The 10940-nt window shown below is 38.7% G+C and overlaps 1 non-coding gene across 1 annotated transcript; it reads right to left on the bottom strand.

The window, feature by feature from the left end:
- Positions 1-9844: 9844 nt before the first annotated feature.
- Positions 9845-9951, bottom strand: LOC118995185 (U6 spliceosomal RNA). The gene has a single exon (XR_005068222.1). It is a non-coding gene; the product is annotated as a U6 spliceosomal RNA (small nuclear RNA).
- Between the last annotated feature and the right edge of the window lie 989 nt (positions 9952-10940).

The raw sequence follows: 10940 nt of genomic DNA, 5'->3' as shown, positions 1-10940 counted from the left end.
ACTCAACATTTTAATTGTTATTTTGAACCTCTTATTTTTTTAAGAGAATATATATTTTATCTCCCTTATCAAAACAAAACATAGACTTGAAAGAACTGTATGCAAAATTCATTCTAAAAATACTTCTTTGAAACACTTAGTAGTCCTGGCTGGTGTAGCTCAGTGGATTGAGCACGGGCCTGTGAACCAGAGGATTGCAGTTTGATTCCCAGTCAGGACACATGCCTGGGTTGCAGGCCAGTTCCCAGCAGGGGACACACGAGAGGCAACCATACATTGATATTTCTCTCCCTCTCTCCTTTCCTTCCCTTCCCTTCTGTAGATAAAATAAATAAAATCTTAAAAAAACACACACACACACATAGTAGAGGTCCCACCAGCTCAGGCCAGCCAGCTCAGTTGGTTGAAGCATCACCTGTACACCCAAAAGGTTATGGGTTCCATCCAGATCAGAGCACTTGTGGGAGGCAACTAATCAATGTCTCTCCCTTCCTCTCTCTCTAAAATCAATAAAACAGGATATGGGTGGGGATTTTAAAAAATCTTAGAATAATTGGATTCAACTCTTTCGTTCGTATTTTCTGCACCAATAGAACTATTCAGAAAATACCATAGTTTAAAACTAATTTTTCCACCATAAATGCTCAGAAAGTAATTTTATACATTGTGAAAACAGGCACCTATGAAACATGGAAAACTTCCATTCTCCCCACCCCACATAGACTAAGTTTTTTTCTCCCTAAGTTTTGATTGTTTTATTAAAGGTGAACATACAGTTCTCTTTCAAGTATTACACCCCTTTTTGTAAGGATTTTAAGTATACTTTATGATTATGCTATTACAGTTGTCCCATTTTCCCCCTTACATTCCCCTCCATCCTGCACCCCTCCTCCCACTAGCGTTCCCTGCCCGAACCCCTCCCCAGCTTAGTTCACACCTATGGGTCATACATTCAAGCTCTTTGACCTCTCCATCTCCTATACTATTCTTCACCTCCCCCTGTCTATTTTGTACCTACCACTTATGCTTCTTATTCCCTGTACCTTTTCCCCCTCTCTCCCTGTTCCCTCTCCCCACTGATAACGCACCATGTGATCTCTAGTTCTGTGATTCTGTTCCTTTTCTAGTTGTTTGGTTAGTTTATTTTGTTTTGTTTTGTTTTTTTTACATTCTGTTGTTGATAAGTGTGAGTTTGTTGTTATTTTACTGTTCATAGTTTTTTATTTTCTTTTTTTCAGATAAGTCCCTTTAACATTTCATGTAATAAGGGCTTGGTGATGATGAACTCCTTTAATTTGACCTTATCTGGGAAGCACTTTATCTGCCCTTCGATTCTAAATGAAAGCTTTGCTGGATAGAGTAATCTTGGATGGAGGTTGCTGCCTTTCATGGCTTTGAAAACTTCTTTCCAGTCCCTTCTTGCCTTCAAGGTATCTTTAGAGAAATCAGCTGATGGTCTTATGGCAACTCCTTTGTAGGTAACTCTTTCTTTCTCTCTTGCTGCTTTTAAGATTCTCTCCTTCCCTTTAATCTTGGGTAATGTAATTATGATGTGTCTTGGCGTGTGCTTCTTTGGGTCAAATTTCTTTGGGACCCTCTGAGCTCCCTGGACTTCCTGAAAGTCTATTACCTTCGCCAAATTGGGGAAGTTCTCCATTATTTTTTTCCAATAAGTTTTCAATTTCTTTCTCTTTCTCTTCTCCTTCTGGCACCCCTGTGATTCAGATGTTGGAACATTTAAATTTGTCCTGGAGATTCCTAAGCCTCTACACATTTTTTAAATTCTTGTTTCTTCATACTGTCCTGGTTGAATATTTATTTCTTCCTTCTGTTCCAAATTGTTGATTTGAGTCTCAGTTTCCTTCTCTTCACTGTTGGTTCCTTGTATGTTTTTCTTTACTTCACTTTGCATAGCCTTCACTTTTTCCTCTACTTTGCATCTATACTCAACCATTTCTGTGAACATCCTGATTACCAGTATTTTGAACTCTGCATCAGATAGGTTAGGAATCTCCTCATCACTTAGTTTTTTCTCTGACATTTTGATGTGTTCTTTCATTTGGGCCATATTTCTTTGTCTGGGCACACCTGTGATGTTGTGACGGGGGGGAGCCTTAGGTATTCACCAGGGCAGGGCAGCCCACTTTGCTTCATTGTGGCATATATTATATGTGGAGGAAGGATCAAAGAGGGAGCAATGCTGCTTGCTCAGATCTCACCCCACTTTTGGTCCCTTCCCTCATTACTCACAAGCACCTTAGGCACTTCTGGTGCTGATTCCCAGGTGGGTGGGCTTGTGTATGTTCTAGGACCCTGTGGGTCTCTCCAATAGAATCTTCTGTGAGGCTGAGTATTTCTCTTGCCTCTGCAACCCCCACAGATTTTTACAACAAGAGGTTTTGAGGCTTTAGTTTCCCCATACTGAAACCCTGGGTTTTGTGGTCTGTCTTGCTCCCAATTTGTTCCTCCTGGCTTACCCCACATAAATGTGGGACTTCTGGGTCCACCAGTCACCACCTTGCCTTATGTCCTCTTCACTGTGACTGCCTTTCTCTGCCCCTCCTACCAGTCTGGATGAATGTTTCTTCTTTGTTTGGTTATCAGACTTCCATACAGCTCAATTTTCTGGCAGTTCTGATTGTTTTTTGTTTTAAAATTGGTTGTTGTTCTTCTTTTGGTTGCTCAAGGAAGCAAAGCATACCTACCTATGCCTCCATCTTGGCCAGAAGTCTCTGTATTTTATGGAAAGGGATTGGGGAGCAAGTTTTTAAAAATGTTTTAATGTCATAAAATACTAAGGAAATAAAGATGGTTTCTAGCTTACAACAGTAAGCTAGAAACTTACTTAACTTTGACTTAATAATTTTTCAACTTTATGATAGGACAAAAGTAATATGCATTCAGTAGAAACCTTTTCAATTTTGAGCTTTAATCTTTTCCCAGGGTAGCAATATGTCATATGATTCTGTCTCATGATGGTGGACATTATAAAATAGGCTTTGTGTTATATGATTTTGCCCAACTGTAGGCTACTGTAGGTGTTTTGACTATGTTTAAAGCAGGCCAGGCTAAGCTATGATGTTCAGTAGGCTAGGTATATTAAATGCATTTTTGACTTAAGTATTCTCAGTTTAACATGGGTTACCTGGACACAACACCATCATAAGTCAAGAAGCATCTGTAATGAATGACCAGCAACAGGGTGAAAGGGAGAAATGTGCTAACACAGTCAATTTAGTCCATGTAATTAGACACTCGGACATGTGTTAAATAGCATCTAGGCAATTACTTAATTTTCTTTTGCTACAAGTGGAAATAGGCCTGGATCATTTGGAGCAAGATTATTCTAAATCAAAATTAATCAGATATTGGCAATTTTTATTGGACTTTCACTGCTCTAAAATTATAGATGAAAAATCAGAACTTTGATAATGTAGAAATGGCAATACATCATCAAATTAGGCCAGGAAAACTAAATTTTCATTTGCCTTTCTTAAAATTTGAATCTGACAAAAAATTTTAAATGAGGCCCAGCTGTGATATATAGATGAGTAGTTAACAGAGGTTTAAGAAAATTTGTTTTTATTAAAATAGTAGTTAAAATATTTGAGAACGGAAATGAGTCATTTTATAAAACCAATGGTATCAGTGAAGCGATGATTGTGTTTTATAAATTTCTCCAATCAATATACATTATTTTTTAAAGAAACTCTTTCAACAGTATTGGAAATATTGGTTTTATGTTTGTCAATTACAATAGACTCTTTCAACAGTATTGGAAATATTGGTTTTATGTTTGTCAATTACAATAGAAGTAAAACAATATTCTCTATGTATGTTATAGATTTGAAGGTTGTCTTAAATTTTTTTTATAACAAGTTGGACATAAGTAAAAATCTTAAATCCAGATGTTTGTGAGCTCTTTTAACCAATAATTATTTTTGGAAAATTAAAGCATTTCAAACTAATACTTTTAAATGAATTTTATTTTGCTTTTATTTTGTTTGTAGAAGTTACTATGAACAATATTTGTCTGTAGAGACTATGATATTCCATGATGACTAATGTTCAAATTGAGTCATAATGATACCCTGTTATATTAAAATCAAGACTGACTGTAGGAAAGTAATCATTTTGCAAGCAAACATCCTGTCAGATAATTGGCAGAGGGAAGGGTGAATGGGGGATGGGAGGTAATCATATGTCAATAAAGTAACACACAGTTCTTTAGCTAAGCATTAAGTATCTGTCCATTGACATAAATGGCATGAAGACAATCTATTTGTGTTTGCTTTCAGCTTTTTCTCTTTGGTTTATATTTGAATGTATCATGATTTTTAAGATGGTTTAAAAAAACTTTACATTGAAATGCCATTAGAATCTCAGGTACAGTTTTATATTATGCAGAAATTTTAAAAGATTGTTCCAGCTAAATATTACAAAATAGTAGGTAATACTACTTTTTATATTGGAGTAATATTGTACCATTTTTTAAATGAAAATAGTAGTTACTCTTTTTTTCTTTAAGACAAGCTGAATAATTATTTTGCAAATATATGAGTTTAATGATTATAGTTTATCCTTACTTTCAAATGTAATACGAATCTTTTGAATAACGTACTTAATTAGCATAACAAGATTTAGTGACAAGAAATATAAAAAATATTTTGGGTGTATTTGTCCAAATATGTATTCTATTCTTTTTAATAGGGAGATTTTTATAGCTTTGCTTTAAAAGTTTATTTTTATTTTAATAACTGTGAGAATCACTATAAATCATATAAATAAGTTAGAATGCTTTCTTAAATATATTGAAGTTCATGGGATTTAAACCTTTATAGTTGTTACTTTTTTACTTTGCTGCATTTATGAAGAGTCCTTTAATTAGACAAGTACCTGGTACACATTAGTCAAGAATGTTAATTGAATGAAGATAGTAGAGCATAGAGACAGAACAAGTGGAGCTTACAGCTTATTCCACCTGTTTCTAGTTCTATAATCTTGGATTTCTTTTTTCTGTCTCATTTTCCTTGAATGTATAGTAGACATAATAATGGCAACTCATTTTACATGCCTCTTGAAAAAGCTCTCAGAGCCAAATCGTGCATGTGCTCCATACGTGCATTATAACCAAATAACATAATTCTGTAATTATAGTTTTGTTTTTACTGTCATAGGTTTTTTTCATTCCAATTTATAGCTGTTGTGCATATGATATAAGCACTTGAGGATCTCAACCACACAAACCCGTACCCATAAAATGAAATAAAAACTTTGAACTGCCTAGTACGTCTTTACTTTCAGGGACTCTAAAGTGATACTGACTGAGCTATTTTATTTTTTATTTTTAAATTATATTTTATTAATTATAAACCACTCCCTCAGGCAACCCCCACATCTTTGTTCATACCTATGGGTCATGCATAGGTTCTTTGGGTGCTCAATTTCCTATACTGTATTTTACATCATCACAGCAATTCTGTAACTACCTATTTGTACTTCTTAATCCCTTCACCTCTTCATTCATTACCCCATATTCCCCTTACATCTGGTAACCATCAAGATACTCTCTGTATGCATGATTCTGTCTCTGTTCTTGTTTGCTTAGTTTGTTTTTTATTTTATTTTATTTTTTTTAAGATTATTAATTTATTTATTTATCTTTAGAGGGGAAGGAGAGAGGGAGAGAAACATCAATGTATGGTTGCCTTTTGTGCATCCCCTGCTGGGAGTTGGCCTGCAGGGAACCGGCCTGCAACCCAGGCATGTGCCCTGACTGGGAATTGAACCGCAGTCCTCTGGTGCGCAGGCCTGTGCTCAATCCACTGAGCTACACCAGCCAGGGCTTGCTTAGTTTGTTTTTTAGATTCAATTTTTGATAGATATGTATTATGTTGCCATTTAATTGTTCATAGTTTTAATCTTTTTCTTAAATAAGTCCCTTTAACATTTCATATAATAATGGTTTGGTGATGATGAACTCCTGTAGTATTTTCTTGTCTGGGAAATTCTTTATCTGCCCTTCAATTCTAAATGATAACTTTGCTGGGCAGTGTGATTTTGGTTGTAGGTCCCTGCTTTTCATGACTTTGAATATTTCTTTCCAATCCCTTCTAGCCTGCAAAGTTTCTTTTGAGAAATCAACTGAGAGCCTTATGGGAAGTCCTCTCTAGGTAACTAACTGTTTTTCTCTCGCTGCTTTTAAGATTCTCTCTTTGTCTTTAACTTCTGGCATTTTAAATTATGATGTGTCTTAGAGAGGGCCTCTTTGTATCCATCCTGTTTGGGGCTCTCTGTGCTTCCTGGACTTGCATGTCTATTTCTTTCACCAAATCAGGGAAGTTTTCTTTAATTTTTTTCAATAGATTTTCAATTTCTTGCTCTTTCTCTCATCCTTCTGGCACCCCTATGATGCGAATGTTGGTTGGCTTGAAGTTTTCCCAGAAGCTTCTTATGCTATCCTCATCTGGGGGGAATCTTTTTTTTTTCTTGTAGCTCTGCTTGGTTGTTTTTTTCCCCCTTATGTTCCATATCATTGATTTGATTCCTGGCTTCATTCAATCTACTGTTGATTCCATGTACATTGTTCATTTCCATTAGTATATCCTTCATTTCTGAGTCTTTTTTATGCTGTTGAAGTACTCACTGAGTTCCTTGAGCATCTATATAACCAGTGTTTTGAATTCTACATCTGATAGAGTGCTCATCTCCATTTTGTATAGTTCTGTTTCTGGAATTTTAATCTGTTCTTTCATTTGGGCTGTGTTTCTTTGTCTCCTCATTTTGGCAGCTTACCAGTGTTTGTTTCTGTGTATTAGGTAGAGCTGCTATGAATCCCTGTCTTGGGAGCATGGCCTGTAGGCTCCAGTGGCACAGCCTTTCCTGCCGCACAAACTGCATACACCATGTGCACCCTCCATGTGGGCTGAGTACACCCTCCTCTTGTAGTTGAGCCTTATTTGCTGTTAGCAGATCTATAGGAGGGACTTACCCAGGCTAGTCAGTTTCAAGGACTGGCTCTGACCACTGACAACCAACCTCCACTCTCCATGGAGGATCAGCTATGATGGGGCAGGATGGTGGTGTTCTGATGTGATCTGTAACTGTCCATTGGGTGTAAAGGCTCTGGGGATTCCTGGGTGGTGCAGATCAGGTTCAGTCACCACCTGTGTTCCACCTGGAGCCACCCAGAATTAGCTACAAAGCTATCTTCAGATGGCTGCTACTTGTGCTGGGCTTGGTTGGATGTTCCCAGGCGGAACTAAACTGTGATCCCAAACTGGCTGGTGCTAGTGCCAGACCTGGGGCCACTTAGATAGAGGTACAAGGCTGAGGTCAGCCCATAAATTGGGTGGGTCAGAGCCTCAGGGAATCTCCAGGGCAGGGCAAACCGTGTAAGCCAGGTTGATGGAATCTCAGATGTGGCTCCTGTCCACTGGTTCTGTGGCTCTGTGGGAGGGGTCTCAAAAAAGGCACAATGGCCTCAGTTCTCTTTCCTGTTTGGAAAGAGCTGTGCCCCAGCTCTAGCCCTGATGCCAGACATTTTATTTCCTCCATGTATGCCTTTCAAGCTGCTGGAGTTCAGAAGGAGTGCATTTGAGTAAGTTTGGCATGGGACATTTAAGAGAAACTGCCAGTTCAGTAGGTTTTTTGTTTTTTTTTCATTAACTCCAATCCCAATAGATTTTGTGGTCAGAAGTTATGGGGGCTTCTCTTCCTGGCACTGGTAACCTGGGATTGGGGGCCTGGTGTGGGGCTGGGAACTCTTACTCCCAAGGTATCCTTCCCGAATTGTCATCTACCATGTGTGGGTGTGGGATCCACCTGTTCTGGGTCTCCATGTCTCCTACCAGTCTGGATTGATGTGTTTTTTTAATTCCATAATTTCTGGATTGCCATTCAACTTGCATTTCCATTAGTATATCCTTCATTTCTGTCTGCCTTCTTTTTATGCTGTTGGAGCACTCATTGAGTTCCTTGAGCATCCTTATAATCAGTGTTTTGAATTCTGTATCTGATAGAGTGCTCATTTCCATTTTGTAGCTCTGCTTGGTGGGTTTTTGTGTCTTTATGTTCTTCCTGACCATTCTGAGTGATCTTTGTTCTGTAGTTTAGTTGTAATTTTGATGTGTTTGTGCAAGGAAGTGAGCCATGTTTACCTATGCCTCCATCTTGATCAGAAGTCCTATGGCTTTTATTTTAAAGTCTATTTTGTCCTGCAAAATTACTGCTACCTCAGCTTTTTAAAAATTTTACTTACATGAAATATCTTGTTCCATCCATTTACTTTTACTCTGTGTGTGCTTTTCTTTTTGAGGTGGGTCTCTAGTAGACAGCATATATATGGGTTTTGTTTTCTTATCTATTCATCCACATTATATCTTTTGATCAGAGCACTTAAGCAATTTACAGGTAAAGTGATTGTTGGTAAGTATGTATTTATTACCATTTTATTTTTTAAATATTTTTATCTATTTATCTTTAGAGGGGGAGGGAAGGAGAGAGGGAGAGCAATATCAATGTATGGTTGCCTCTCGTGTGTCCCCTGCTGGGAACCAGCCTGCAACCCAGGCATGTGCCCTGACTGGGAATCAAACTGTGATCCTTTGGTTCACAGGCCTGTGCTCAATCCACTGAGCTACACCAGCCAGGGCCATTTTATTCTTCATAATTATGTTCCTCTTTTGTTGTTGTTGTTGTTGTTGTTGTTGTTGTTCTTCTTCTTCTTCTTCTTCTAGAAGATCTTTTAACATTTCTTGTAATGCTGGTTTGGCGATTATAAACTCTTTTCTTGTCTGGTAACCTCTTTATTTCTTCTTCAATTTTAAATGATAGCTTTGCTTAGTAAATTAGGCTTGATTATAGGTCCTTGTTTTTCATCACTTTAAATATTTCATGAGATTCCCTTATGGCCTGAAATATTTTATTGAGAAATTAGCTGACAGACTTATGGGTACCCTTGTAGGTAACTTTCTTTCTCAGCTGCTCTTAAGATTCTGTCTTTGTATTATGATGTGTGTTGGTGTGGGCCTCTTTGGGTTTATCTTTTTTAAAAATTTATTTATCTTTAGAGGGAAACGAAAGGAGAGAGGGAGAGAAATATCAATGTATGGTTGCCTCTCATGTGTCCACTGCCAGGAACCGGGAACTGGGAACTGGCCTGAAACCCAGGCATGTGCCCCAACTGGGAATCGAACCGCGATCGTGTGGTTCTCAGGTCCATGCTCAGTCCACTGAGCTACACCAGCCAGGGCATGGGTTTATCTTTTTTTGGACTCTCTGGTCTTTCTGATTTTGTATATCTTCTTCCTTCACCAGATAGGGACATTTTCAGTCATTATTATTTTCAAATATGTTTTCAATTTCTTGCTTTCTCTCTTCTCTCTGGGACCCTATGATGTGGATGTTGCTATGCTTCATATATTTCCCAAGGTCCTTTAGACTATCCTTTTTTTTCTTTTTATTGTTCTGATTGGGTGTTTTCTGATACCTTGTCTTCCAAATCACTGATTCAATCCTCTGCTTCATTCAGCCTTCTGTTTATTCCTTCTAGTGTATTCTTCAAGCATTGTATTCTTCATTCATGACTGGTTCATTGTCATGGTTTCTATGTCTTTTTTCACATTGTTGGAGTTCTCACTAAGGTCCTTGAAATTCTTATTAAGTTCATTGAGCATCCTTATAACCATTTTTTAAACCTATATCTGGTAAATTGCTTGCCTGCATTTTATTTAGCTGTTTTTCTTGAGACTTCTCCTATTTCATTTGTCTCCCCATTTTGGCTACCTCTTTGTGTTTGTTTCTGGGCATTAGGTTGATCTGCTATATATCCCAGTCTGTTTTTTTAAATATGGAATGCTTCATGAATTTGCGTGTCATCCTTGTGCAGGGGCCATGCTAATCTTCTCTGTATCATTCCAATTTTAGTATATGTGCTGCCGAAGCGAGCACTATCCTAGTCTTGATAAGCTGGTCTTATGAAGTAGGTGTCCTGTGGGACCCAGGGTGTAGTCTCTTTGATCATCTGAGCTGGGTGCTCCAAGAATGTCCCTTGTGTGGTTTATGTGAGCCCTCCTGATGTAATTAAGTCTTGATTGTTATTGGCTTGTTCATGTGTGGTGTCAACTCTCATACTGGCTGACAGTGTATAAATTACTGTCAGGTACTGACCACACAAAGCAAAATTGGATGCTGTTTTGATATTGTCTGAATCTGGCCACTGGTGTGTCTGTTTTGGGGCATCTTGGGAGGGACTCTGATACAGGTCAGTGACAGATGTTGCCTATGAATGGCCCTGGGAAACCTGTTTGGAGCTACTAAGCAATCTGCAATTTGTAGCTTCCTTAGCTGGGTTTAGATGTGCGTGGGAAGGACCAAGCTGAGCCCCAATGCCAGCCTCTACCAGCACCAAGCCAGAGAGAGGTCAGCAAAAGGCCCAAAGTATCCCAAGATCCACCTCTGCCTGCCGCTGCCTGATAGGCTAAGTCACTGAAAGAATTTCTGGTGGTAATGGAGTGGCATGAAGTAGGCTCTCAGTAAGTCACCAGGTAGGGGTGAGAGGTGTTCCCCAGATTGATTCAGGTTCACACTTGGTGCTAGTTCTGGATCTGAGGCTACTCAGCAAAAGTCCCAGAGTATACCAAGTCTAGCTGCCCTCTGCCAGATCCCTGCAGAAATTTGTGGTGAAGCAGGATTTCAGAGAGTTGTCAAGGTGAGTCCAGCAGAGTGTGTCTGGCCCAGACATACCAAGATTTGGCTGTGTGAAGGGAAGGCTCTGTACCGGTCAAGCGTGTGAAGGTAAAATGGCCCCCATCCTAGAGCCATATAACTCAGTCTGTCCCAGATTCTTCCAGGAGCTGTAGCTCCACGGGTTGGGCTGTCAGAAGTCAGGAGAGTGGGGTTAGTGGATCTCCCATGAGGTGGTGGTGCCAATTAGGCTT

The sequence above is a fragment of the Sturnira hondurensis genome, unplaced genomic scaffold, assembly GCF_014824575.4.
Source record: "Sturnira hondurensis isolate 20B ecotype Veracruz unplaced genomic scaffold, ASM1482457v3 Scaffold0009906, whole genome shotgun sequence".
Classification (NCBI taxonomy): Eukaryota; Metazoa; Chordata; class Mammalia; order Chiroptera; family Phyllostomidae; genus Sturnira; species Sturnira hondurensis.
The sequence above is the reverse complement of the archived record's forward strand: the minus strand, read 5'-3'. Positions and strand labels throughout refer to the sequence as shown.